At 40.4% G+C, this 27,543-nt stretch overlaps 1 protein-coding gene and 1 long non-coding RNA gene across 2 annotated transcripts in view; one reads left to right on the top strand and one right to left on the bottom strand.

The window, feature by feature from the left end:
* GPR39 (G protein-coupled receptor 39) overlaps positions 1-27,543 on the bottom strand; it is a gene marked incomplete at its 3' end in the record, with an annotated part of 134,283 nt that overhangs the window by 20,993 nt on the left and 85,747 nt on the right. The gene's annotated exons all lie outside the window — the stretch shown is intronic.
* LOC308590378 lies at positions 22,734-25,982 on the top strand. Its single transcript, XR_014009763.1, has 3 exons — positions 22,734-22,826; positions 23,725-23,922; positions 25,786-25,982. It is a non-coding gene; the product is annotated as an uncharacterized lncRNA (long non-coding RNA).

Raw genomic sequence — 27,543 nt, 5'->3', positions numbered from 1 at the left:
GAGTGTAACAGTGCTCTACTCACATAGGATTCTCATCAACTGCTATTCAGAGGCATACAATCTTCCACAGTGGAAGTAGAATATAGGCATCATCACTCCTGCTTCCTGCTGAAAGGTAGTTTCGTAGCCTTCACCATTTTGTAGCCTTTTGGGTCAGGTTCACCTTGAACCATGATACCAGCTAAGATAAAGGCAGATTCATTCCCTTGCTCCCAACCGCATACATACTCTCTCTCACACACACACACACGAGAGACTAAGGAGCAGAATTTTGTGACTGTCAAATGCCTCAACACACTGCATCATTATGAGCTCGGATGCTTCTCAAACGGTTATTCCAACCTTCCACTTGCTATCCCCTTCTGCAGATACACACAAGGGGAATCTTATGGTTGCTGCACACACTAATGCTTAGTACTGCAGTCTCAACACAGATAAACTGTAAGCCGAATAATCACATATTGATTTAACTGAGGTGGAAGTAGCCTTAAATTCCATCATATATTTACTTTTTAAAGACTTCACCCTGATCTTTTCTGAATGTGGGTTATAAGACTATTGTGCAGAGCATCTGTTGGAAGGCTGGGATGAACATCAAGTAAAGGCATATATACCAGCTGCAAACCAAGACTGGACATAGGCTACTATGCAACAAATACTAGGGCAAAACAAGAAAACAGCAAAGTAATTATCACAGCTACCTCAATGCCTAGTTTCACCACAGATTTACAGAGAAGCTAGCTAGATTCTACTTTAAATGTATGTTGTGATAGCTTTCTAGTAATGCCCAGATAGCAATTTATTTTCTTCAGCAATGCCAGGCAAGCAAAATCAACAAATGAATAGCATTTTGGGGTGTTACAAATCCACCTCTATGTTATGTTAGCTTATAGATTATATTTATTCTATTATGGGTTTAAAGATCCTCACTCAGTTTCATAGATTTCATTCTTCTGCAGTAAATTCTCCAATTTCACAGACCCAAAAAGTGTTAAAATAAGTTTATCTGGAGCCTTTAATTTGGATGAATGTAATTTATACTCCCCAAAATGTTGAAGCGTAACAGAGGGCAAGAAGGACAAATGGGAAAGCATTTTTCGCAGTGATCAGTAAACAGAAGCAAATTGGAAGCACCGCTTGAAACATTGCTGACTTCTGCAGTATAGAAATGAGCTTATGTTCAATACATTCTGGGTTTTCACTTTATTCATACTGTTAATGATTTAATCCCCCATCATATTCATTCAGATCAGCATGCTAGGGTCATATTCTATAACCAATTAAGCAAAGAACACATTAATTATAGATGGATGATCAACAACAGCAGTGTTCCCGTGTATGTGCACAGGTGGTACGAAGTCTTGCTTTATCTATATCTAAGCTGCAGGCTTTCAACAGCACAGTGATTCCGTCCACAGTAAATCCTATTACTAAGCACTATGGGAGGTTCGTTCCCCAAAAGTGCAATCTTCTACACATTCAGCAATGCAGAAGCATTGGATTAGGCTACAGGAGCTATATACTTAATTTTTTACCTCTTTTGTGCATTTGGTCAAGGTAGCAGTTGAACTGCACTCAAAACTCATGTTTTATCATCAGCAAAATGCTCTCACTTACTCACACACCAAAGCAACAGTTTATGATTAACCAACATAACCATTCAAAAGCAATCTCTTCTAGCTACAGGACGCCGCTTGAGTTATGAGTCTGAACAAAATGGGCCTTCAGACATAGATTGAACCACCTCAACATGAAATGAAAATCCAGTAAATTGATCCAAACATGAAAATTTTAGAGACAACAATGCAATGTACTAGCCATAAAGGGAAAAGTTATTACGCACTGCTAGCCACTGAAGCATTACTGGTAACAAATCAAGTGGCACAATTTATACTTTCTTGTCAAAAGGCACAATACTATTTTCTTCCCTTCAAAACTGTGAAAGTAAATGCTTATATGCATTTTGATCTGGGTTTTGACAGTTGCAAAAACAGACTTTGTGCGGTATTCTTAAGTGCTTACCCTTTTTCAAGCAGCTGGCCGAAGCAGCAGCACTAGCAATATTCTGGAATAAGGCCTCAGAGAGAGGAAATTAAGTTGTGGCTGCCTCCTTATGGCTCATATTAGTTGCTTCCCTTGAGTTCAGCCAAGATAGGGTCACCAAACAGCCTTTATTCTGAATGGCATCTCTAGGTTCTACAAAATAACCATGCTATACCCATATATTACCAAAGAAAAAATTAGAGACTCCACAGTTCAGGGATGAGGAACCTGTGCTCCCCCAAATATTGTTGGACTCCAACTTCCATCAGCCCCAGACAGCATGGCCGATTGTCAAGGATGATGGAAGTTGTAGTTAAAACAGCATTTGGAGGGCCATAGGTTCCCTATCGTTCCATAGTTCATTCCTCATAATTTTGAAATATATGGTTTTTACCCTCTCTGGCAACCCTAATATGATCAGAATTAGCTTTTTTAAAAAAAAATGAATTGTCAAATTTTGACAAGTTGCTGGATAACAGTACAAGAGTGCTTCTTTAACCTTTTCTTCATGCTAGCATATTCTTTGGTAAGACCAGCCCTGTGCAGGTTGATGTAAGTGAAGCAGGACTGACTCCATTTTGGTTGAAGTCTGAGCTCATCTCTATATAAACAACAATTTATTATTTATACCCCGCCCATCTGGCTGAGTTTCCCCAGCCACTCTGGGTGGCTCCCAATCGAGTGTTAAAACAATACAGCATTAAATATTAAAAACTTCCCTAAGCAGGGCTGCCTTCAGATATCTTTTAAAAATAGGATGGTGGCTTATTGCCTTGACATCTGATGGGAGGGCGTCCCACAGGGCGGGTGCCACTACCGAGAAGGCCTTCTGCTGAGAAGGCAGTAAATGTGTGCTTAAAGCAAGAACAAGAAGCAGCTAAGCACAGAGCTAAGCAGCAAAAGCTTAAATGACCTTTAGATAAGGAAATATATCTTTGCAAATAGATATTGTGGTTTTCATGACAGTTTGGACTGACAGGTAGGAACTTTCCACCTGGGATCTTCCTCCTGAGATGTTGTTTAGTCAATAGTATAAAAGCTCGCTTCTAAATGTAATCAGCGTTCAGCTTCTGATCTATGCTGCACCCTTCTCACCCAGGTGTGGAAAAATATCTCCTGAAGAGAATTGTCCTGATCTCACTCCTGTTGCTATCTGGGGGAAAGTCGGCTCAGCAGAGCAATGGGTGGTTCTTTTCCCACAGCAAGGTCAGTCAAAATCTGACATCAGATTTCAGGGTGTAAGAGCATTCTAGAAGCAGTGCATTAACAGATCACCCTACCAAAGAGATACATCCCAAATTTTAAGAGAAATTACAGTGGTGCCCCGCAAGACGAATGCCTCGCAAGACGGAAAACTCGCTAGACGAAAGAGTTTTCCGTTTTGGAGGTGCTTCACAAAACAAATTTCCTATGGGCTTGCTTCGCGAGATGACAATGTCTTGCGAGTTCCTGCTGGTTTTTTTCCCTTTCCCCCCCTTTTTCTAAGCCGCTAAGCCGCTTATCAGCTGATCCGATCAGCAGATAAGCCGCTAAAAGCCGCTAATAGCGCTAATCCGCTAATCCTTCAATGGGCTTGCTTCGCAAGACGAAAAAACCGTTAGACGAAGAGAATCACAGAACGGATTCTTTTCGTCTTGCGAGGCACCACTGTATACAAAGAAATGATAAGTAAGGAAGAAAAGGAATTTAGAAAAGTTTTTGAAATTCCTGATTGAACCCCATGGCTAGTCCTATCCATTATAAGTTACTGTAAGTTGTGATCTTGCTCTCTGGAGAGTTTTGGGGGATGACCTTTTAAGCTAGCTCTAGTATACATACCTTCCCCTGAAGTCTTTATATTTTAGTCTCACTCCTTGGATCTCTATAAATCTTTGTGGGAAACAGAGTAAAATGTGCAGTAAATTCAATTTACTCTTCACCAAAACTGTCCAGAGAGCCAGTTACAGTAATTTATGATGGATGGACACCAGAAAATCAGGACTGTCCCTACTGAACAGGAAGGAGTGGTTCATATATAAGAATTATTAGCATGGGCAAACGTTAGGGAAAGGACCTGGAAACACACATTCTTGTGTTGGTTCTCTGTGGGCAGCAACATGCATTACTAAAGCCATTTTGTGATCAACAAGTCAGTTCGAAATCAAAATTAAGCCAGTGCTTCTTGATTTGGAATTAAAGATAAGAAATAAACCTTGCTAAGCCTGAAAGCGGACAAAAGAGGATAAACATATGGGCAATTTTTTAAAATTGGGTAGTACAGAAATATGCAAATAGTGCACCATTCACACTGATGATTTACGGTGGCAGTTTACATTTAACTCCACATGGAAATAAGAGATAAATCAAGTGATGAACTGCCACCAGTGGGCTTGACACGTAAAGCACTTTTACCCATGAGTTACTTGCTGAGTTGGCACTAAATTAAAGCTTATCTGGCAAGATTATGAATTAACGACAGTAGAAAAAGGCCAGGCAAGACAGCTAAGCAAATCTCACTGGCAAAGAAGAACCTATATACTTTTGAAGGGGGAGGAATGGACATCTAGTTGATATGTTATATCTTGCTGTAGTTAGAGAAGTTATGTCCTACACAAAACATATCCCTTTTCATCTAGTCTAAAACCACCAACACTAAATGTGTCCTTCGTGCCCACTGTGCCCATCTTGTCCACACATTATTCTATGGATACTTGATCTAGCTCGGACTCCAACTGCATATGGATAGAACCTATGTGTACAAGTTGTACATACACTGGCTCTAATCATGAAGTTACAAGGACTGCATAGAGGTCCAGGGCAGAGGCAAAAGCAGGAACATTCATACATACATACATAACCCACCTTTTCCCCTGACAAGGAAAACACAGGGGGAAAACATTTTTAAAAACCTATAATTAAACAATGATAAAATTAAAACCACACACACACACACCTAATAATTAGAATAAAAACAACATGGCACCAGTCTGTTCATTAAAAACAATACAACACCCTCCTCCTCTTCCATGCATTATTCATACTTGCTTTCCAGAGAAAGGTAGAAAGGATGACAGAAGGTGGTCCATATATATATGAAAATAAAGAACCTTGGAATGTACATGAGTGTTTGTTTAGAGTGCCTTTTCAAGAAGTGAGTTAGGCTAAATAGAGCATGCAGTATGGGATATAGAATCATAGAACTGTAGCATTGGAAGGGACCTCATGAGTCACTGAGTCCAACCCCAGCATTGCAGGAATCTCGGCTAAAGCATCCATGACAGATGGCCCTCCAACCTCTGCTGAAAAACCTCCAACGAAGGCGAGTCCACCACCTTTTGAGGGAGTCCATTCCTGACTAGCGTATCCATTTTTACTTAATTATAATCCCCAACTAAACTTAAAACTATTTGAAGAAAACAAATTCCCATGGTTTCCTGAAAATATATATGTCTTCAAGATGGACACTACTAAGGTACTTCTAGATGCAGAGCCAGCATGACAAATACCCCCATGTCACATGGGGACTGTGCTGAAGCCAGTTTATATAAATACTAGACTAAAGTTAGCAGGTTAAGTGTGGGTAGTACAGTAAAAAAATCACACAAAGCTTCTCTTCCTTCAATTACTGCTATAATTCCAGGTCCTGTGAAAAGTACGGTATGGTCACAGTGGCTAATTTCTTAGAAAGAACCCACATTTCCCTCTGATTTAGATGTTCTTCATTCTAATTTTTGTTATAAAGTACATAGTAAGTAAGGAAATTGCATCTTTCCTCTTGGTACTTCATGGCACAACCGTAACCATGTCTACTCAGAAGACTATACCTGTGTTTAGCTGAACAGCTCAAGAACTTCCTGCTCAACATGGGAAGGTTGAATTAGAGGGACTGTGACTCCCCTGCTCCTCTACAGACAGAATGTAAGAGCCCCTGGAAAGCTCTGCTATCCTTTGTGAAAGCGCCTTGAAGGACTCTAATCAACACAGAAATTCATGATTATGGTATTCAAATGTTCTGCTGAGGGAGCCACCACCAAGAACTACTCATTCAACCTGAGTAGACAACATAACTGTGCAAGAGAATATAAATAGAAGGCTTCCCAAAATCCTTTGGAGCTACCAGTGAAGTTTAAAAATATATTTGCATAAAATACTTGTACTAAGAGGCATTTGTTTCAGGAATGGTGAAACAAGGATGTTTTCATTCCATGCTAGGCACCTTGGCTAGGGACCACCATTCTCATGCTACCACCTGTTCTCACTGTTACCACCTGGCAATCTGACAGGATAAATAAAGCTGTCTCTGTGGCTGGTTTTCAGAGGTGTCCTAGAGGAAACGATAACTAACCACACTTCTGGTTGGTCCGTAGAGAATCCAGCTGTGAGCAAGGTATTGTCTATGCTGCCCTCTCCAGAGGCACATGTTTCTGCTTGCACAAGCAACTGTATATTGTGGGAAATTGACAACCACTTGACAAAGCTCAAAAACTTTGTTTTACATTTATGTCCTCACTATACTGCAGCCATCTTGCTCTAACTTAACAGACAATCCTTCCCAAAAGAAACACGTCACATAGAAACTGAAGTTCCTGAGAATGCTTTCTCCCTCACTATGGCAATATGACGACTGGATACGATGTTGACACAGATAAATTTCTGTAGCGGGGACTGCATAAACTAGCTGTCATGGCTTATATATGCTGCTCTCTGTTTCACTCTATGTCAAAGGTTGTGCTGGAGAACTCAAAATGACAGAAAGGATTTAAAAATGGGCATGCACACACAAAAGGGAAAGAAATAGTAAAAAGCAGAGAAGTTTGAACATTGTCTCCTAGTTACAATTCCTGGGAAATGCCACATACAGATTCTTTTGGTTATCCCCTTACATACAGTCCATCTTGCTAAGTGTTTTCACTGCATGGTATTGTCATCTTGTCCCCCACCACCAGCCCCTTAATATAATGCAACAGGGAGAGCTAATTTATTTCTAAAACAAAGTAAATGCATATGCATTAGAAAAGAAACACCTTTCCCATCTTAAAGACGTTTCCAAGAAAGTGACTATTCCCACTTCTTTAAAATATTGAGTCAAATATGGATATGTATTTTGAAAAATACATGTGAAGAGTATGTCACAGTCCAAAAGCTTTTGAGTTTTTTTATTTGAAAAAAAACAACAGGATTTGTAGCGTAAAATCCTAAATTTGTTTACTGAGAAGTTAGCCACAGTGAGATTTCTTCACAAGTTTAGGATTTGCTTTAGTTTAGTAGCTGTGCGTGCATGTGTTTAGGATTTCAGCCTAATTGAGGGAGGAGACTTAATAGATTTAAATTTAAAATTGGTATGGAGTGGATGGATATAATTATTTTCTAATACGCTGCAAGTTGAGATAAACCAATGATATCAATTGGCTTTAAAATTTAAAACAGAAAAAGGACTATTCTATGCAATATATCATTTTAAAGTTAAGAATTGTGGAATTCGTCAGTGCTTTTTTTCTGGGGGGGACGGAGGGGTATGCACACCCCTAAACATTTTGTGAATCTTTGTACTTTTGTCCATTTACTGTAATTATTTTTCCTAATTTGAACTATAAAATGGTGATTTTCTTGAGTCAAATTGGGAGTACCCCTAAACATTTTTTAAGAAAAAAGCACTGGAATTGGTAAATTACAAGATGTGCTGATGGCCTTAACTTAGATGGCTTTCAATAAGGATTCATGGAGGATAGTTCTATCAAAGGGATGATAGTAACGACAGCTAAGGAGCATCTCCAATCCATGTTCACACTGGCAATGTAACTCAGAACACTGGCCACTGCCAGTCAGGGTAGACAAGACTAGCTGGACCAATCATGTGACTATGTTCACTGAGGATCCAACCTCAGCAAAGCTATTTCCTGGGTGTGCTAGCCAAGAAGTGATGGGGCCAGTGTTTGAAACTGCTTAATATTTACATGTATCAAAAGACAGTATCGTGAAAGGGCAAGGATCTACAGTGGTACCTCGGGTTACAGACGCTTCAGGTTACAGACTCCGCTAACCCAGAAATAGTACCTCGGGTTAAGAACTTTGCTTCAGGATGAGAACAGAAATCGTGGTCCGGCGGCATGGCAGCAGCAGCAGGAGGCCCCATTAGCTAAAGTGGTACCTCAGATTAAGAACAGTTTCAGGTTAAGAACAGACCTCCAGAACAAATTAAGTTCTTAACCCGAGGTACCACTGTACTTCAATGAAGCCATTACATGCTAATTAGTTTAATCTGTTACAGCTTTGAATCTGATCTAAAGATTTAAAGGAAATCATATATAAGCCTGCCAGAGTGACTGTCTTCCAATTTAGACTTCTACTGCCGTACTTTTTTTTAATATAAAAAAGAACCTACATAATGAAGGAAGATGGTAGATTGTCTCTTAACTAGTCAAATATATAAAATACCATCCCACATGATGGTAAAGTCACTGAAAACCAAACTGAAGTGACTGATGTATCTTTTACTGATCTTTTAACTGCGGTATGAGAGCGGGGAATTAATTGAATAAAAAATATCGTAATTTTCTCCTCTTGAGGTTTCATTATAGGCTAGAAACCAGAGCTATGCACTGCCCACTTCTGCTTCCTTTTTCCCAGTTATTTCTGGGTTTTTAAATAATTATTCATTAATTGCACACTATGATAAGATCCTCACTGTTTTGAAACATTTTCCCTCTGGCCTTCATACTATTAAAGACCCTGCCTGCCTGCCAAGAGCGTAAAATTAAAAATCAAAGCACTACCTTCGAAAGGTTTAATATGTGCCACTTCGAAAACGTTTCTCCAGCTTACAGCCTTGTAATTGCATCACCAGCTTAACAGCACAATCTCCCCCAGTGTTTTGAAATGTTTTCCTTTGAAATCTGAGCCAGCCAGGAGCGGAGTTCTTGTTTAACACTGATTTACACACCATGTATGTCACAATCCTATATGCCTTCTGTGTCTTACCTGGCTTAATTTTTTCTTTTTTCTTCTTTTGTCCCAGGGGCAAAGCATTCTGACCAATACTGTCACTCAAAACACGCAAAGAAACAGAATATGAATATTGAGTATAGAGAGGTGTTAGCAAGGTGCCAACTTGAGCAGAACTTGCTGCTCCTTCCAATATTCTGGTTCATCCGTTCCTGAGCCATCCTCCTCTCCTCACACAGACATCATGAAAAAGTCTTCAAGAAAGCCCCTGAGTGGAGGAGGAAGTGCACAAGGGTGAAGTCTGCACACATAAGGCTAAACCATGTTTAAACAGAGGGGTGACAACCTCCCGCTCAGATAATGTTGGGCTCCAGTTCTCATTAGCTGTAAGCAGCAGAGCCAATTGCCAGGGTTCATGGAAGATGTAGTCCAGCAACATATGCAAGTACAAATGTTAGCCACTCCTATTTTAGTGTTATGCATGAACCGTGCCTTCATAACCAGCTATATTTTCTACACCACCGCCACCAAATAACTGTGTGAGGCCATTAAAGTGTGGATTCTGTATCAGTTTGGTTTTCATATCCTCATTCCATCCTTGATGTTGAGGAACGGTCAACAGCAAGTTTTATTATCAGAGCGTTGTCACATAATTAGACTAATAAATATGTTAATTAAGATTATGCTAACATCTTAATAGAGTAGACAGATCCATTATTCCTTTGATATTGCAAAAAAAATGTTGCCTTAACATTTGTAATGTTATTCTATCCACACATTGCATAGATATATAAACTTTTACAGGACCTATTGCATTTGTTAATTAAAATAATTTCCCTTTTGAAGAAAGAACTGCTTCCAGTGAATGTATGGCGCTCCTACAATATTTCTTGGTCACATGTTGCACAGGTTAACCTAAAAATGAACCAGTGTCTTTATTTTCTATTCCCACTGTCCAGGATAAGCATTTGGTTGCTATCAGGAAAATCGTGTAGATAAAATGATTAATATCAGGCTTGCAAATCTAGTGCCTCAGTTTTAACAGAAAGTAAGATGTAAGCTTTAAAAAGTACCAGATGGCCATCAGACCAAACTGAGCTGTGAAAATTATTGTATCCAACCAGTCAAAAGTGTTTTGAAATAAATAGGGTAGAAATAAATGCAGCCACATTTGAATTCATTTCAGACAATCTCCTCCTTCTTTTAATTACTGTCCAGTATAGTCTTTCTCTGCCTTGCAGAACTCTTCCTGCATTCTCAACAGATGCAACTATCACAAAGTCCACAAGTTTGAAACATTCTTAATCAAAAGAGACAGAGGTCTCCAGCCTAAATCAAAGCAATTTCCATAGTGTTTTGCATGGTAGTTTCTCCATCAAGTTACGGAGATGTTGCGTTTCCTTTACCTGTGATGTCACCACACAAAACCTATTGATCTCACGGAAAAAGCCCAAAAATGCACAGCAAGAAATGAGAGGAATGTGAAAACAAGCAGTGAAAAATCAATACAACTTGAACTTTGAAGAATTCTTTTCCTACTGCAAGCCTGTAGCCAAGACTTGACTGGTTATTTCAAATCCACTTTTGATTCTTCACCTCAGTAGCTTCAGGCCAAACATTTCTGTCCCTTTTTGCTCTTCCACCTCATTCATTTAAGACTGCTCTCTCTCCCAAGTCTCATCCCATTTTTCCTGCACAGCCAAACACACACTCTCCCTTTGACCTGCTGCCTCCTCAAAGCTCTGGACCAGATCAAAGGAAATGTGTGCAGTTGGGTGAGCTGGAAATGAGGACTCTGACTTCAGAGTGAGAACAGCCTGGAAGAAAACCCACCACCACGCTTCTACTTGTTCCTTTACTAGAGCCATTTACCTGCTTTCCAGGATTAGTATGCCACGTTTCAGGACTTATGTAGTCTTCTCAAGGTGGTTGACACAATAAAACAATATTATTATTAGAATAATAAATTGTGTTAATTTGTTAATTCCATAAATTTCCAACAAGTTTCCAGAACAAATTTACAAAAGTTTTACATCTCTAATACGTTAAGAATCTAATTCTTCTTGCCTAAAGTTGTGCAAATACCTCTACGCTTTCTGCAACTTCATGCTCTATCCATATTGCCTTTCTTGAGACATCAAAAAATGTATAAATGATTTAATTAACTTCAGTATTGAAAAACTTTGCTCACCACTGAAAACACATAAACAGGAAGGGTCAAGAGGATGCAAAGAGCAATAAATGTATTGGGTACACTATCAGACATGTTATGTTTACATATAAATGTAATTATCTCTTGGGTGTTGCATGGTTCAGAAGATGTCAGCCAAAAGTTTTTAATTCATCACAATAATTCAGCAGCATCAATGTCTTTGGCATCCCTATGTTGTAAAGCTTTCTCTAAATTTACACAGTGTTGTATAATTTGTGCTGATGTACTATTCTGCAAACTTTGAATATTACAGAAGAAGCCCAATGAAGAATTGATTTTATCTGTCTGTTTGAACCTTCCATCAAGGGATTGCATTGCAGTTTCAGGGATACCAAAGTAAAAGTTTACTTTCAATTTTTCTTTAGGATTCTGGATAGGTTCATTGTTCATTTCATATGCAAATTGCTTCTACTTTTTTCTCAAGCAAACTGGATCTGATTCAAAATTGCTGAGATTTCTACTACTTCAGCAAGATCATATGCATCTACCAGTACTTTGTCAAATACTTTGTCACTCCTACAGTTTACAAGAAACTTTTGTTTCTTCCATCTGGTTAATTACATAATCTATTGCAAATTATCCAGCTTGAAGAATTTTGCTTGTAATATTGCTATCAAATATAATATTGTATTAATTTATTCCTTTCCCACCTCTGGTTTCCAGCACTAGGCCAGACATACCCCTCCCCCCACCATCTAGTGCTGGGGTATGGTTTAGGGCAGGCATCCCCAACCTTTGGCCCTCCAGATGTTTTGGACTACAATTCCCATCATCCCTGACCACTGGTTCTGTTAGCTAGGGATCATGGGAGTTGTAGGCCAAAAACATCTGGAGGGCCCAGGTTGGGGATGCCTGGTTTAGGGGGTTTTGTTTTGGGAAGGAGGATTGTTGCTATTATTGAAATTAATTTTTGTATTTTTATTTTATATCTTACTACGATTTATGTGGAAATTGTTTAGTTTGGCTGTGTACTTTTGATGTTTTATTTATTGCTTATGACTACTTATGTAGTGTTTCTAATTACGCATTTTTTCCTCAAGTTGTAAGCTGTCGAGCATGTTTTGAACTATGGAAAGGTGGCATGCAAATAAAATTATGTATGTATGTATCTGTGATGTGACACATTTAATTGTAATAAACCAAATTAGGTACAATTTTTTTTTAAGTGACCTCAGGATAGAATTAAAAACCCAAATTTTGAAACCAGCTTTGAGTGTATACAAAAATACACAAACAGCAACTGCAAATTCTCAATCACAATAAGAAGAGCAAGAGAGAACTACAAACATATCCAAGTCACTCAGAAATGTTTGAAACAACCACCTTCTGTGATCGCCAATGCCAAAATGCTACCATGACAGGGCAGCAACAACCACAAAGGTAAGCCAATCTGATGTGCATCAGCCCCTAACAGTCCCCAATTGCAAACAACCGTCTTGCAAGCAAGTGGATAAGCCTATACTATTAAAAGCAACTGGGAAGATCTCTGGTATTAGAAATAATTAAGTGAGTTTTAAAAAATATTATCTTAACCTTTCCAATGCGATTTTGTGAGCTGAATATTTCTAATCACCACCACCCATATACATGTATGAAATATACAGAATTATGAGGAGGAAGACCAGGGATTGGGGGGGGGGGGAGTACATTCTTGTTCTTTTACCTGCCCCACACCTATCATGCTATAAGGAGTCAGGTGTAGCACAGAGATCCACAGGCCAAATGTGGAGGTACAAGGCTGGAGCCCCACCCCCAGCCCATTTGAGAGCTGCCTGTTATCTAGCTTCTAGCAATTTAACTGAGGTGGCATCTCCCTCAAGTATCATCACAGGGCTTCTCTAAGGGGAGGAGATGTAGTTTTCAACCCCAACGACGGTAGCTTCCCTTGGCTGCCTTTTGATGTAGTTTTAATTGGTCCTTATTTCAGTGCGAACCACTTTGTGAGGTTCACCTGAAAAGCGGGGTATAAATATCCCCCTTCAATAAAACAAATAATTCTGTAAAGCTCAGAGCGCAAAGTGGATACTGTGAAAACACTGTGAATGGCAAAAATGAAAAAAGGTAATAATTTATGACACTTGCTTTACTAAAGTTCAACATGAAGAACCTAGAGACACACGTATTAAGTATGATGCACTGACAATGAAGGGGAAAAGAGTGCAGAAAAGAGGCAGAGGTCAGCCAAACAATGAAAAACGGGTTTGTACTATTTTGAAACAGTGAAATAAAGAATGATCTATTTGGGGAGGAGGGGAGGCATTCTACGCAGAATTTTCAGCCATCTTCTCTAAGTAGACCATGAATCACGCTAAATAAGTTCACTGCCCATGGCGAAGTCTAAATGGGCAGCATTCTAGTACAAATCAAGTAAGGTCTGAGAAGAGCTTTTACATTTATTATGAATGCAGCTGTGTACAATATCAATTTAAATGCTGCATCAAAAACATTCCCCAAGCACAGGCGCAACCAAATAGCCTATTCTTTATAAACCACACTCCTGGCATTCAAGCTCACTTTATTAAGATATATATAATGCATATTAAAGTGGCAATCTAACAGACAGTTAAGTCTCTTCCTAGGAGTGCTGCAGTACTGGTCAATCCCACCAACACATGCTGCTGCTGCTGCTTTGTCTTATGGGACAATTTCATAGCTTGGCCTCCAGTGCTGAACTAGGATGGTATCATATGTACCAGGTTTGCAAGGAGGAGAAGAACTTTCATACCTACCCTGCAGGATAAAAAAACTAGGTTTGTCATAGTAACACACCAGGATCAAATTCCAATTGTTGCTTAACAATTATTATGAAGCATCTTTTATGTCCAATTCTTACTAAATCATTTGCATTCCTGCGTGGATGTACAAAACATTGTGTGCTTTTTCTTCATTCCTATGGAATGGCAACATACACACAAACAATCTTGTTCTCAGTGTATACTGCTACTCTTAGACACAGTCTTATGCATGATCTCAGTTTGTCCAACCATGCTTACAGCCAAGCAAGTATGGGTAGGATTGCAACCTCAATACAGTGGTACCCCGCAAGAGGAACGCCTCGCGAGACGAAAAACTCGCAAAACGAAAGGTTTTTTCGTTTTCGAGTTGCCTCGCAAGACGAATTTCCCTATGGGCTTGCTTCGCAAAACGAAGCTTGCCCCCGGGGACAGCGGGTCTTCTCTTTTGAAGCAAGGGGCCGCGGGGAGATAGCGATCTCCCTGCAGCCCCTTGCTGCAAAAGACGTCGGGGGAAGCGGGGAAGAAGCGCTTCGCTTCCCGCTGCCCCCGGACCTCTTCTGAAGCAAGAGGTTGCGGGGAGATAGCGATCTCCCTGCAGCCCCTTGCTGCAAAAGACGTCCGGGGGAAGCGGGGAAGCGAAGCGCTTCGCTTCCCGCTGCTCCCGGACCTCTTCTGAAGCAAGGGGCTGGGGGGGAGATAGCGATCTCCCTGCAGCCCCTTGCTGCAAAAGACGTCGGGGGGAAGCGGGGAAGAAGCGCTTCGCTTCCCGCTGCTCCCGGACCTCTTCTGAAGCAAGGGGCTGGGGGGAGATAGCGATCTCCCTGCAGCCCCTTGCTGCAAAAGACCGGGGGAAGCGGGGAAGAAGCGCTTCGCTTCCCGCTGCCCCCGGACCTCTTCTGAAGCAAGGGGTTGCGGGGAGATAGCGATCTCCCTGCAGCCCCTTGCTGCAAAAGACGTCCGGGGGAAGCGGGGAAGCGAAGCGCTTCGCTTCCCGCTGCCCCCGGACCTCTTCTGAAGCAAGGGGCTGGGGGGAGATAGCGATCTCCCTGCAGCCCCTTGCTGCAAAAGACGTCCGGGGGAAGCGGGGAAGAAGCGCTTCGCTTCCCGCTGCCCCCGGACCTCTTCTGAAGCAAGGGGCTGGGGGGAGATAGCGATCTCCCCGCAGCCCCTTGCTGCAAAAGACGTCCGGGGGAAGCGGGGAAGCGAAGCGCTTCGCTTCCCGCTGCCCCCAGGACCTCTTCTGAAGGCTGGCGGGGGGCAAAAGTCTTTGTCCCCCCTGCCTGCCTTCCCAGGGGCTTTTAAATCGCCCCGGACAACGGAGAAGTCCTCCGCTGTCCGGGGGGATTTTAAAATGCCGCCCGCCAGCATTTTAAGATCGCCCGGACAGCGGAGAAGTCCTCCGCTGTCCCAGGGTTTTTTAAAATGCTGGGGGTGGGAAGAAAAGCCCTTGTCCCCCCCCCAGCCTTCAGAAGAGGTCCGGGGACAGACTGTCCCCGGACCTGGTCTGAAGGCGGTTTCCCTAGGAACGCATTAATTGATTTTCAATGCATTCCTATGGGAAACCGTGCATCGCAAGACGAAAAAACCGCAAGACGAAGAGACTTGCGGAACGAATTAATTTCGTCTTGCGAGGCACCACTGTAATAGTAAAATGAGTACGCATAACAGGATTCTTCTTGCATGATTCAGAAGAATAAAAATTAGGAAGGAGGTATATCAGAGCAGTGGTGCATTTGCTAGAAGGCATTACAATACAATGGCTTTGCTAATAGCTCTTTCCTGTCTTTTTCTCATCCACATCGTTTCCCTCCCTTCATACATGGCAATGGCCTTTTAAAATCAGATCTGTATGTGGAAATGTTCCCAGCCAGCAAGGACTAATTATTTAAACTCGAATGCAAGCAGTATTGTATTTGAACAGAATGGAGTAGGCGGTTAGTGAAGTGGGAAGTTGCAGATTCTTGCAGAGATCACAACCTCAAATGTGAGTTTGCAGAGAAACTATTTTTCTTCTCAACAGGAAGACTCACAACATTTTTAATGTACCTACACGGTATTATGCATACACTTGATTCAAACTTCTCCTTGGAAATCTTATTAATAAATGCCTTTGGTCTGAAGGCTTAAGAGCTCCGTAAATCTGTGACGACAGAAACATAATGGGCAGGATTCACCTTACTCACCCCATCAACAGAAGCCCTGCATGCTCAATGGGGCCTTCCTTTCTCTCCTCACCTTGTATGCCCTTGAAGTTGGCTCAGGGGGTCAGGAGAACCCTCAGAACAGCAGAGGGGAGGGGTGGAATCATTCCGTTTGGCAAGCTTAAATGCTCGCACATAAGAAGCACTCAAAATAACATGGAATTCCATACATTATGTGCCTTACAGACAGAGGTATCAGCCTAAAAATGACAAACTTTTCTCCTATATAATAAAAACTGAAACTGGACATCTGTGAAATAAAGATGAGGTGCATATTCCTAGTGAGAGGTTAGGTTCAGCTTTGGAAATGACCTTATCCCTCTTATTTCTATGAAGTAGTTGTACCTAACATGCACGAATTCAGATTTTCTCTTGAGAAACAGGTTTGCCTTTGGAGGTTATTTCAGAATAAGAATCCAGGTTTTTATAAGCTCAACTACCAGCAGATCTTTTTTCAATCAGTTAAGAAGAATGTCTACATTTTTTGCTGCAGTAGTGTAAAGGTTTCAGACCTCACGGTTAGCTAATGCCATCAACGGGCTCAAATGCTTATACCTTTCACATTTATACACACTCTCGGAAGACTCTCAGCAGTACTAGAGTTACTTGGTGATTGTTATTCATGCAGCACCCAGGAGGTCAGAAAGCTCTTAACACCTGTTCTTTTGTACAAAGCACATGTAAGGGAGAAAAAACCTCTCCAAAACTGGAAGGTGCATCTGAATGGAAGCTTCCTCAAGCAGGTATGAGCGTTTAGAAATGTCACAGAAATCATGAATCCTTTCTCTAAGCAGCAATGATGCATCTACTTCTAGGTATAGGATATTATTACTAATGTTGGATTTATGCAGATGAACATTTATCACCTCACACTTACAGTTGCTTCAAAGCATTAAACACAGCATTGACAAAAGGGTTCAGTGAGGTGGGCTGCTTAAGAGGTCAAACTATATAAATTACATTAAAACATACTCAAATTAAGTGTCAGTACCTTGCCAAGTGTTTTGTTATATTCCGGTACAATACAAAACCTAGAATCATTATTCTGGACACACTTGCATATTTTGGGATAAAACTTTTGAAAACATAACCTTGCACCTTGGTCAGAGATACCCATTTACTACTGGATTCTGAAATTCAAATATTGGAATAAAAGATATTTATGTGCGCTATTACTCTTCAACAACGAAAGTTTTCCAGCAGATAAATTGGTGTATTCATCTTAAAAGGATCCACTGCCGGTCGCAATCCCAAAGCCACGTTTTCCATAACACAGCCCTTTTCAATGGCATTACGTCCAAGATGGTACCAGCTGTAGGGAATCTTTAGATGCCACAAAACCAACACCAAATCTGCTCACTTGCAGAAAATAACAACAGATATGTAACAAAAACAGATGTGTTACAGCTTTCACCAACCTGGTTTCCTCCAGATGTTTTGGACTGCAACACTTATCAGCACAGCTTGGGAATTGGAGGTGAAATACAAAACATCTAGAGAGCACTAGGTTGACAAAGACTGGTCTATGCTGTTAAGACATCCGTTTTCATAAGCGACAGGACCTAACATGGATTCTGTGGCACCTTGAACTCTCTAAAAGATGTATCATCTTGAATGTAGTTGGCAAAGGCTGGAATAGATTTCTGGGTTATGCGGTCTCTGACATCAAATGTTGATGCAACACTACTGAAACTGACACTCCGGCGTTAAAGAACGTTTTCAATTTTTAAACTCCCAAATTCATTAGACATGTAGTTTTAAATGCAAACCAACGCCATTAAATCTGGAACTGACACCGTTTTATGAAGTATGATCATTTGCTTTTAAGGTAATTTCTTCTGTATGTGATTTTAAAAATACTAAAAATGGCACTTCTACAGCACACTTTAATTATTAAGTTATTATTATTCAAATGGTAATAAAATGTTTATTAAAATATTCAAAACATGCCATGTGTCTTTCAGGAATCTTATCCAGTTTTCCAACTGCTGTTGCCCTATGGTCAATTCAGACAACACACGCTGCTGCCATCTTTGGGGCAGAAATCTCCTGCCTGCCCGCCTTTCTAAGTTACTTTGCTTATAGGGTGACTGAATACACTGCAGAAGCTCCATGCTGCTGAGAGACCACCCACCACCTTAATTTCCCAGAAATATCAATACATTAGCATATGCACATTTAATAAACATTTGTGTCGTGGGTCTATGTCACAAGTCTTCAAGTACCCAGAAACACTTCTGAAGTGAATGGATGGTCATTACATGCATATGAACAATGTAGGTGGTACTTTGCTTGCTTCACCACACCAGGTATATAGCTGGAATACAACAGCCATCTTCAGTCGTGTTGAAGAAAACAATGTTTTTATAACACAATCAACAATAAAACACTGCCACATGTCAACTCTTTTCTTGGGGTGATTTCCTGGCCTTTAATGTTTAGCTTTTTATAATGATATCAAGAAAAAAAAATGCTGCCCTTTGGCATTTTCAGCATGCAAAGTCTCTCCTACACAAATGTAATTTTCATTCTCTATACCTCCCCCAATCTGAACAGTCGCATGTCAGGCTTCAAATTAAAATATTAATCCTCCTTTAGGTGTGCCAAAAATACCTACACGAATGCTGTGAGCTCTAGTCTCAGGTAAAGCCAAATGTTTCCTAGAAATGAGGTTGAAAGACAGCACTATCGTGGCAGAAACAATCTAATGGGATGTGTATGCTGAGGGAGCCTGCAAGAACAGTTGTAATTAAACTTTCATTATCAGTTCCATTATAGAGCTGGTTTCTGAGGAGGTTTAAACTACTACACTAAAAAATGGCTTTTGTGCTCAGCATTTGGGCTTTATGTAGGTGTCAAGAGGAGTTTTGATTTCAAACCTGCTTTTAACACTAGGTAACACTTCGTTTTAAATACAGTACAATCAGGGGCAGAGGGGCTATTTTGTACTAATAGATAAGGCAGCTTGGTTGATCATTTCAGACCAGCTCACTTCTGTGTGTATGCGTAAAAAAGCTCAGGAACAAAAGCATCAAAGCTATAAACAATACATGCAGAATCAAGTTTTTCTGCAATAAATCTGAACAAAGGTCCCCAATTCTTTTCCAATGAGTGTTCCCATATTTAATAAAGGGGTATTAACCCATTTTTAAATGCATTGCTCAGGACTGGATGTCATTAATGTTTGTTTCCTTTTACATTATTACTTTGGTACATTTGTGGAAGTGATATATATGCTGATCATATGGATTTAAGATGAGCAACTGCAGCTCTTCAGCAGCTCATAACACATTTCCAGAGTTGCCCCTTGAACTATCCATTGATTCCTACTACTTGGAAATGGGACAAATGCACTTGTTACCAGATGATTTGAATTGTACTTCTCAACTGTCATCATAACCCCCATTTAGTGACAAGTGGCAGAAACCAAATGAAATAAAGGGACATATAGAAGCATCAGACAATACAGAGTTTTTGCCATCCTTCAGATAATAACGTATGGTTCACTCAATCATTTAAGTAATCTAAAGCTTCCAATTAACATTTTTTAACAGGAAACTTTCAGAGAAAAAGGAACTTAATGACTTTGTTCATTTCAGTATTTGAATAATGGAAGTATTTTTAGCTCCAACAACTGGTGAAATCCTCATAACATCCTCCAATGGGAATAATTTAATCAGCAAGTGTTCGCTTTCCTTAGGTTATCTGGGTTATCTATGTATTGTATTGAGCTTTGGCTCCAGACACCCCAACTCAATCCAATTTAGTCCTATGTCTGTACTTATAGTGCATTGTGTTTATAATTTTACACTGCTACATCCCAATCAAATTACCAACTGGCATGGCTCTAAATGGTGGAACTGCTTTGCAAATTGGGATGAGATGGTATCATTTGAGAGGGCTGTAATAGCTTTCCTTTAAACAATATTTCATTTCCTCTCTCCTGCCTGTGTTGTTCTGCAGGGATAACAAGTGCCATTATTTTGTGCTTTTCACACTTCCTGTGACATTCAGCTGGTTTTCATTATAGATTTCTAGCTTGCAGGACAAGCGAAGCCTTTCTCTGCCTCTCTTACTGAGAAAGCCAGAGAAAGAGGAAGGAGAAAGGAGGACAAACAAGATACTCTCTCACAATATTTGAATTCCCACTTTCCTTGTGAAAGGCAATTAGCTCTCCCTGCTATTTTTCTAATTTATCTCTACCAAACGAAAACCAAACTTTCCTGAAGCTGCTATAAAGACATAACAGCAGTCTACACCCAGCTGTACTACTCTGGAGCTTTCTACACGATAGTCATTTGCCCGTGGCATGTTCTGGTAAGTAAACTCACCAGACACAGAACTACATGGCAACCTGCTCACCTGTAGCAATCAGTCAAGAGGAGAGGCCATTTTGCCCATGCTCTGTAACTAAGAAGCCAGACAGCACCTCCAGAGTTTCCACATCATGAGCTTACAGACCACCACAATAATCACAGAAGAAATGCAATTACTGTATTTACCATTCTCACAGCCTGATAATGTGTTCATTCTAGACCACCTGCGCTTTGACCCAGGATGTTCACAAGATCACTGCTTCTGAACGACCACAAGCATTGTTTGTACAGTTCAAACCTTTGTCTTAACATCCTCCTGTTTTCTGCAATATCCCCTTGAGGAATGAAGGTCGCAAATTTTCCATTTAAGCAAATATTTAACAACACTTACCTAATGCTTTCTCTGGGCATGGCTCTCACAGTTTCTTATCTTTTGCTTGTAGCCCTTTGGCCAGAAAACCTCTCCTGGTCAATGCAATTTACTCCTCATTCTCTCTTTCTGACACCATGTAGTTTCTGGGCACCACGAACGAGGAGCAGTTTTATAGAAGAATCTAGAACGCAAAACTAAAGGCCTAAGTAACTGTCCAGGTCATGTGACCTGGCCATGTGACCCAGGGCAGAGCTCTAAGGGAGTGTCAATAAATTGCAGGCTCTGTCAATAAAGGTCAGGAATACCTAGTGCCGGGGAATCACTGTTAACATTGCAACCTTCCTCAGAGTCACTTTGCTAGGTTTGGGTTACTTGGACCTGGTTTGCCCCAGTTTCTTCAGAGAACATGTAAAGGTACTCTGAGATCTTGTACCAGTGCAGGTGATTTCAGGTTAAACATTATGTGGCCCAAGGCAGAAATGTATTGAGAGCACAAACTTGAAACCATAGCAACATCCACAGAGGAAAAGGAATCTAATCAAGCTATCCATGGGAGGCTTGTGTGCATTCCCAGCCAGGCAGCCTAGTTACTTAACAGCTATTATTTATTATTTTTATACAGCACCATAACTGCACATGCACCACACAACTTTTTTAACCTCACAATTAGCTTACTTTTATGGAAACAGTGGTGACGTGAATAGAACTCATGAGAAATCAATGGAAACTTAATTTGATAATAATGAGTTGCCTCCTTTGCAAGTTTTTGTTTTGCTTTTTTTGGGTTATTTACATGCCTACCTTTCTGCCAAGGTGTTTTACAATCGAAAATGCTAAATCTAGAATACTAAAATAAACACACAGAGAGACATAAAATGCAATATAAATGTTAGAACAGATTAAAAGCACCCAGGGCTCCTCCTCCAACTTGAAGGCTATATGAAGCTGTTAAGGATATATAAAGGCCTCTGCATGCCAAGGTTAAGGCAAAACAGGATTCCAGGCCAAAGAGCTGGAAATTATTCATAATATGTAATTCAGCCTTTGCCAACCTGGTGTCCTCCAGATATTTTGGACTCTACCTCCGTTTAGCCACAGCCCTTACATATAAATAAATAAATAAATAAATAAATAAATAAAATTGGGTTGTCTCAAGTGTATTAAAAGAATCAGTACTGCTACCTCTCCAGGAATTATTTTTTAGAAGACTGTTCTTTCAGTATATATACTTCTATGAATATATGCAGATTTAGAATTGCCAATGCTCTAATACTTTAACACCAGGAAATAAAAGGCAGGTGACAACTCCAGTTAAAAAGCTGAGAGAGTTTTGACGCTTGTGTAAATATTGCAATGAATTTCAAAATAGGCTTTTATTGCAGTTTTTTTGGAGAAAAGGTATAAAATTAATAAGACCAAGATACTAAGAAATTTTTATAGAAAGGCAAGCAAGCTAGGATGTTCTAAGGAAAACTGGCAAGAGGCACTTAACGAGTTTCTACTTTCACAGTGGAACATTGTGCTGCTGCTGCTGCTGCTGCTGCTGCTGCTGCTACTAAGTCAGTGCCATAATTTTTTATTTATGGGTTATGCTTTTCCTGCTGGGATCCCATATCCAATGAGCTCTAGCAAAACTTATCTAAATGTTGTTCATGCTTCACTTCCCATTCTCAACTCTTGATGCCTATGTTTTTATTGTGTTTTTTTATTATTAAAAAAACATAATTTGTTATCCTTGACACTTCAAGAAAGCATATACACACGTAATATATAGACTGCACAAGTTAAGTGCATTGTAAAGACAAGATCACGATTTTCTAGTCTCTGTGGGCTTGCTCCGTGTATTAAAATAAATCCCAAGCACCAGAATTTACTCAGGGGAGAGGGAGAGAGAGAGGGAGGGAGGGAGGGAGAGAGAGAGAGGGGGGGGTTAGTGTTTGCTTTTGATGCCTGGAGTTTTTACTTGCTTTGCCCCATCTACAAGCCTTAGGAGCCTTTACAAGGGAGCTGCTTCTAGATGAAATGGTAATGCTGGTTCTGACCTTCTGGGTCTAGATATAAAAATGGACTGGGGGTTGCTCAGCACTATTGCCATAAGCTTTGGGACTATTTGGGAATGTACTGAATAACTGGCCTATTGGTAAGCTTTAGATGCACTTGATCTTTTGAAATATTTAAAATGAACTATTAATTGTTGAATGCTCAGTATGTTGCACAGATATTATGGTTTTTATTATGCACCGTGGTTATTGCACTTAGACTTTGCTTGTTTTCTGTGCTTAGAGCAAACATTTGTTTGTGGGAAACGCTGTATGTAGATAAACGGACCATGACTAAACCAACTAAGAGCACATATTAACAGTATCTGCAAAGCCAAATACAGCACACAGAAATTCAGGGAGGAAAAGTACTAGCTGGACAGAGTTCTCTACACACCTCCAAGTAGGAGTTAATGACAGAATAATACTCTGCAACAGTTCAATGCACAGAATTGATGTTCAGAATACAGAGTGTGCATGGCAGAGATCAGAATTCCAGATAAGACATCTGAAAATGCAGTTTGGAAAGAAGAATTACTTATTAACTCACATGAAATTAGCTGAAGGCCTTTTATCTGATGCAAAATTTAATTGAAATTATATTGGTGCTTAGCAGACACTATGGACAGGAAAAGAGAATTCAGGTGTATAATAATAAGAATATGACAATCCCATTACTGAGAGCTAAGTTTCCACTGCTCTAACTCATGAGTATTACATCTTTTGACAAGCCCATGTTTCTCATGCAGCGATGATATGCTCTCTCCCATTTCCCCATGGAAACTTTAGGGCATAGATTCCATTGGGATAGAGAGAAACCAAGGGCCAAAGGAAGGCTCATGTTGTTCAATCTCATGTTCTGCCCTGTTTTTGTCTACTTTTAGGAATGTATGGGTGACAGGAACAGCTGGGCAGGGTGAAAAAGTGCCAATGCTGACTGCAGAAAGGGAAAGCTGGATAGAAAGAGGATTCACATGGATCTTCACCTGTGCACTGCAAAACTAGTCAACATTTTCTACGTGAATATAGGATATATGTGAAGAACAAACATGCCATGCCATGTCTCCTTAGACAGAATTTATGTAACATCCATTTATTTACACATATGCCGGTTGTGGAAACAATGGGCAGCTGATGGCCCCAAAATACTGTAACTCTAAACCTCTATGCTCCCAATCTATAATTTATAACATTTTTATCATGCTTTTCCTCCTAGAAGCTCAGGGAGCCATACATGTCTCCTTTGTTGTATTATACATTCCAAGAATCCTAAGTAATAGATCAGCAGTAGGTTTCTTGCTTGAATAAGATTTGAACCCAGGTCCTCACCCCAACTCTTAACACTTTCTTTATTGCCCCAGACTGCCTCTGAAAATGGAGGTCTCTTATACTAACCCAAATCAAATTGCAGAACCCCTCTGTGAAATCTTGATAATATATTGAGACTATTAAACAGGGCCATATGCATACAGCTCCCTGATAGGGATCGTAACACAGACCAGTAGCAGAGTATCTCCTAACCCCAATGGAAGAGAGGCTGGGTTGAACTTAGGGGCAGTGCATAGTCAAGTCACCATGCTGAAACAAACAACCCACCATCTATTCCACAGGTGTGTTGTGTCAAAACAATGCTGTAGGACAGAACTGGGGAAATGGATCTGTCCAGCAGATTGAACCTCTCATTCTCCCACCCTTCAGTCAACTTTGACAGGCGAGTGGTCCCATCCACCTGTCAATCACCTCATGTCATAATGATGTCAGGTGACTGACATCTGTCAATGTTTAAAGTTGCTTGCCATAACTGCCAATCAGCTGGTTGGCAATCCCTGTGACCTCCTCTGAAAGTATACTTCCAGCCCCAATAAGTTGATTGGTACTGGAAGTGTGCTTACAAAGGGGCTCGCTCTGTTTCAAACCACAGTAGAAGAGGTAAGGGGCAGATTGTTCCAAGTACTTGCTGAATTGGGACCTAGGTAGCCTGGTCATAGAAGCCCAATGCCTGCTCTTTGTTTTGCATCCTCAACAGAAGGCTGAAGAGTTTGACTGAAGGTGCATAGAACAGGAATTTAAAGAAGCACCAGACTCTGGCTAGGGAGGTGGATAAAATGGTCTCTAGGGAGATGAGCAGATACCAAAGCAGAGGTAGAGAAACTAGGAAAAATTCATAATCTGGGATCACAAGGGTCATCTAGTCCAACCCCCTGCAATGCAGGAAACTTTTGCCCAATATAGGGCTCGAACCCACGAACCTGAGAGTAAGAGTCTCATGTTCCACCCACTGAGCTTTCCCAGCTGACGATGGGTGAAAAGAATGCCAAGTGAGAAAGAAGAAGTCATGCTGGGACTTTGGAAGGCAATGCTACTGTTTGCTCTTCTGCAACTTCAAGTGGCTTACCATGATGGAAGGAATTACCAGAGTAGAACACATTTAGCTCTCCACTAAAATTTCAGTCCTGACAGTGCAATACATTCCAGCAGTTTGGAATACCCATTGTCCATCTTAGCATACAGTTTATCAGAGTTCTGCTGTTCTCTTTCAAGGGCACGACTCCAAATGTTATTCACTGATGTGAAACCTGGGGGTGTCAAATCAATGGCTCATCCAGCTCAGTAACACATCTTCGGCACTGATCAGATCAAGTCAGTCATGTTGTTTTATCAGCATGAGTACCTCCATTTTTACTGTTTACTCTAAGACTGGCAGTCCCTCTTAGGCTGTGTACACATGGTCATTTACTCTGACTCCAGTGTGCATACACTGCTCACTTTTAAAAATCCATGTACACATGATGTTACGCAGGATCCAGAGTTATTTTGGAGTTTCTGGTGAAATACTGCATTTTGATGGGGGTTTTCCCTAAGCCAACATCAATGTAATTCAATCCTTATTCAAGTCATACTGAATCCCAGGTGTATACATTTTGGAAACTTTCCTTGTTTTCTAGATTTCTGTTAGTGGAAATGGGGCAGGAAAAGCAACCAGGTGATTCCCTCAGGCAAAGAAATCACTGCCCAGTCTCCATCCACTGATATGCACAAACAGCGGGTCACGTCTATACACATCAACCCATGCTGATGACTACCATGACAGGCAAATTCAACATGAAAATCAGCAAGAAAAAAAATGACCTTGCTGCATTTTAAGCCGGTAATGCGTGCATAGCCTTAATACACTGGATGTTACACAATGGTTAATTCTGTGTTTCATGTATGTGGTACAGTGGTACCTTGGTTCTCAAATGCCTTCGTACTCAAATGCCTTGGTTCTCAAATGCTGAAAACCCAGAAGTAAGTGTTCTGGTTTTCAAACGTTTTTGGGAAGCCAAACATCCAATGCGGCTGTCAGCTATTGTTTCCAGGGCACCTGCACTAATCAGAAGCTGCACCTTGGTTTTCAAACATTTCAGAAGTCAAACAAACTTCCAGAACGGATAGATTTTGGCGCTTTTGTTTTTGCTATTTATTTTGCATTTTTGTTTTTGAGGCCTTTTCAGTTAATTTGTTTTTGTAACTGTCTGGAACCCAGTTCAGCTACTACTGATTGACTGATTGTGTGCCTGCGGAAATGGATAAAAGCCCCCCATCCAAACAATGACTATCATCAGTGCAGGCAAGAAAATTTTTTTTTTTAATTCTTATCATCTACAATAATGTCTTATTTATTTTATAGTACAGTACATTGATAACTGCTTTCATTTTATGTATCAATGGTCTCAATAGATAGTAAAATTAATGTTAAATTGCTGTTTTAGGTGTTGTTTTTAAAAGTCTGGAATGGATTAATCCGTTTTGCATTACTTTCTATGGGAAAGCGCACCTTAGTTTTGGAACACCTTGGTTTTGGAACAGACTTGCGGAATGGATTAAGTTTGAGAACCAAGGTACCACTGTACCACCCTTTCAGATATTGAAATATTACTATTTATTATTAATAAAAATATTATTTATTAGTGTTATAGCAATGTCAAAATGCATATTGCTTTGTGAAGCTCAAGAGGGCAGGTCTTTGTCCTTCTGTAACCAAGCCTAAGTACATGTGATTAAAATTAAAGCTGGGAAAACAGGGGGAGAATACGCTATTGTTTTAGTCAGAACTTTGGGCTACAGCATGGGGATTAATGGTTAGTGCCACAGGCTTTAACAGATTGAACAGATAGGCTCCCAGTCATGCTGCATATGGTTGCACAGAAGCCTGTCTGCAGGGTGAGGCAATTGACCGGGGGGGGGATTAACATCACTCAAGCCAAGTGCTATAGCAGATACATTCAGAAATATGAAGATATCAAAAAACCAAAATTTTATCTAGGGCATTGGTTTGAGTTCAGCATGGAATTTTTAGCAAATGAATTTGGCAGTGCAGCCCTAGGCAAGTTTACTCAGACGTAAACCCTACTGTACTCAGTAGGACTCACTCCCAGGCAAGCTGGTAGTCTGAATCACACACACACATTTCAAAACAACTCAAGGGTATTCCATAAGTTGCTTGTGGGGATATGTCAAAGTAAGGCTTTGGTGCCTTGATGGGATTTCTGGAACAGAAGCGGGTAACAGTTTGCCTTTGACAAAGTCAAGAGGAAATCCTCCAAGAGTTTTTTCTGTAATCATTTATACCACAGATCAATAGAAGCTCTTTTGTAAATCAACATCCCACTTGACATTCTATTACAAGTAGTGCTATCACCTGTCAGTAGATGGTGGCAGGA

Source organism: Podarcis bocagei (assembly GCF_964188305.1).
Source record: "Podarcis bocagei genome assembly, chromosome: 1".
NCBI classification, from domain to species: Eukaryota; Metazoa; Chordata; class Lepidosauria; order Squamata; family Lacertidae; genus Podarcis; species Podarcis bocagei.
The sequence above is the reverse complement of the archived record's forward strand: the minus strand, read 5'-3'. Positions and strand labels throughout refer to the sequence as shown.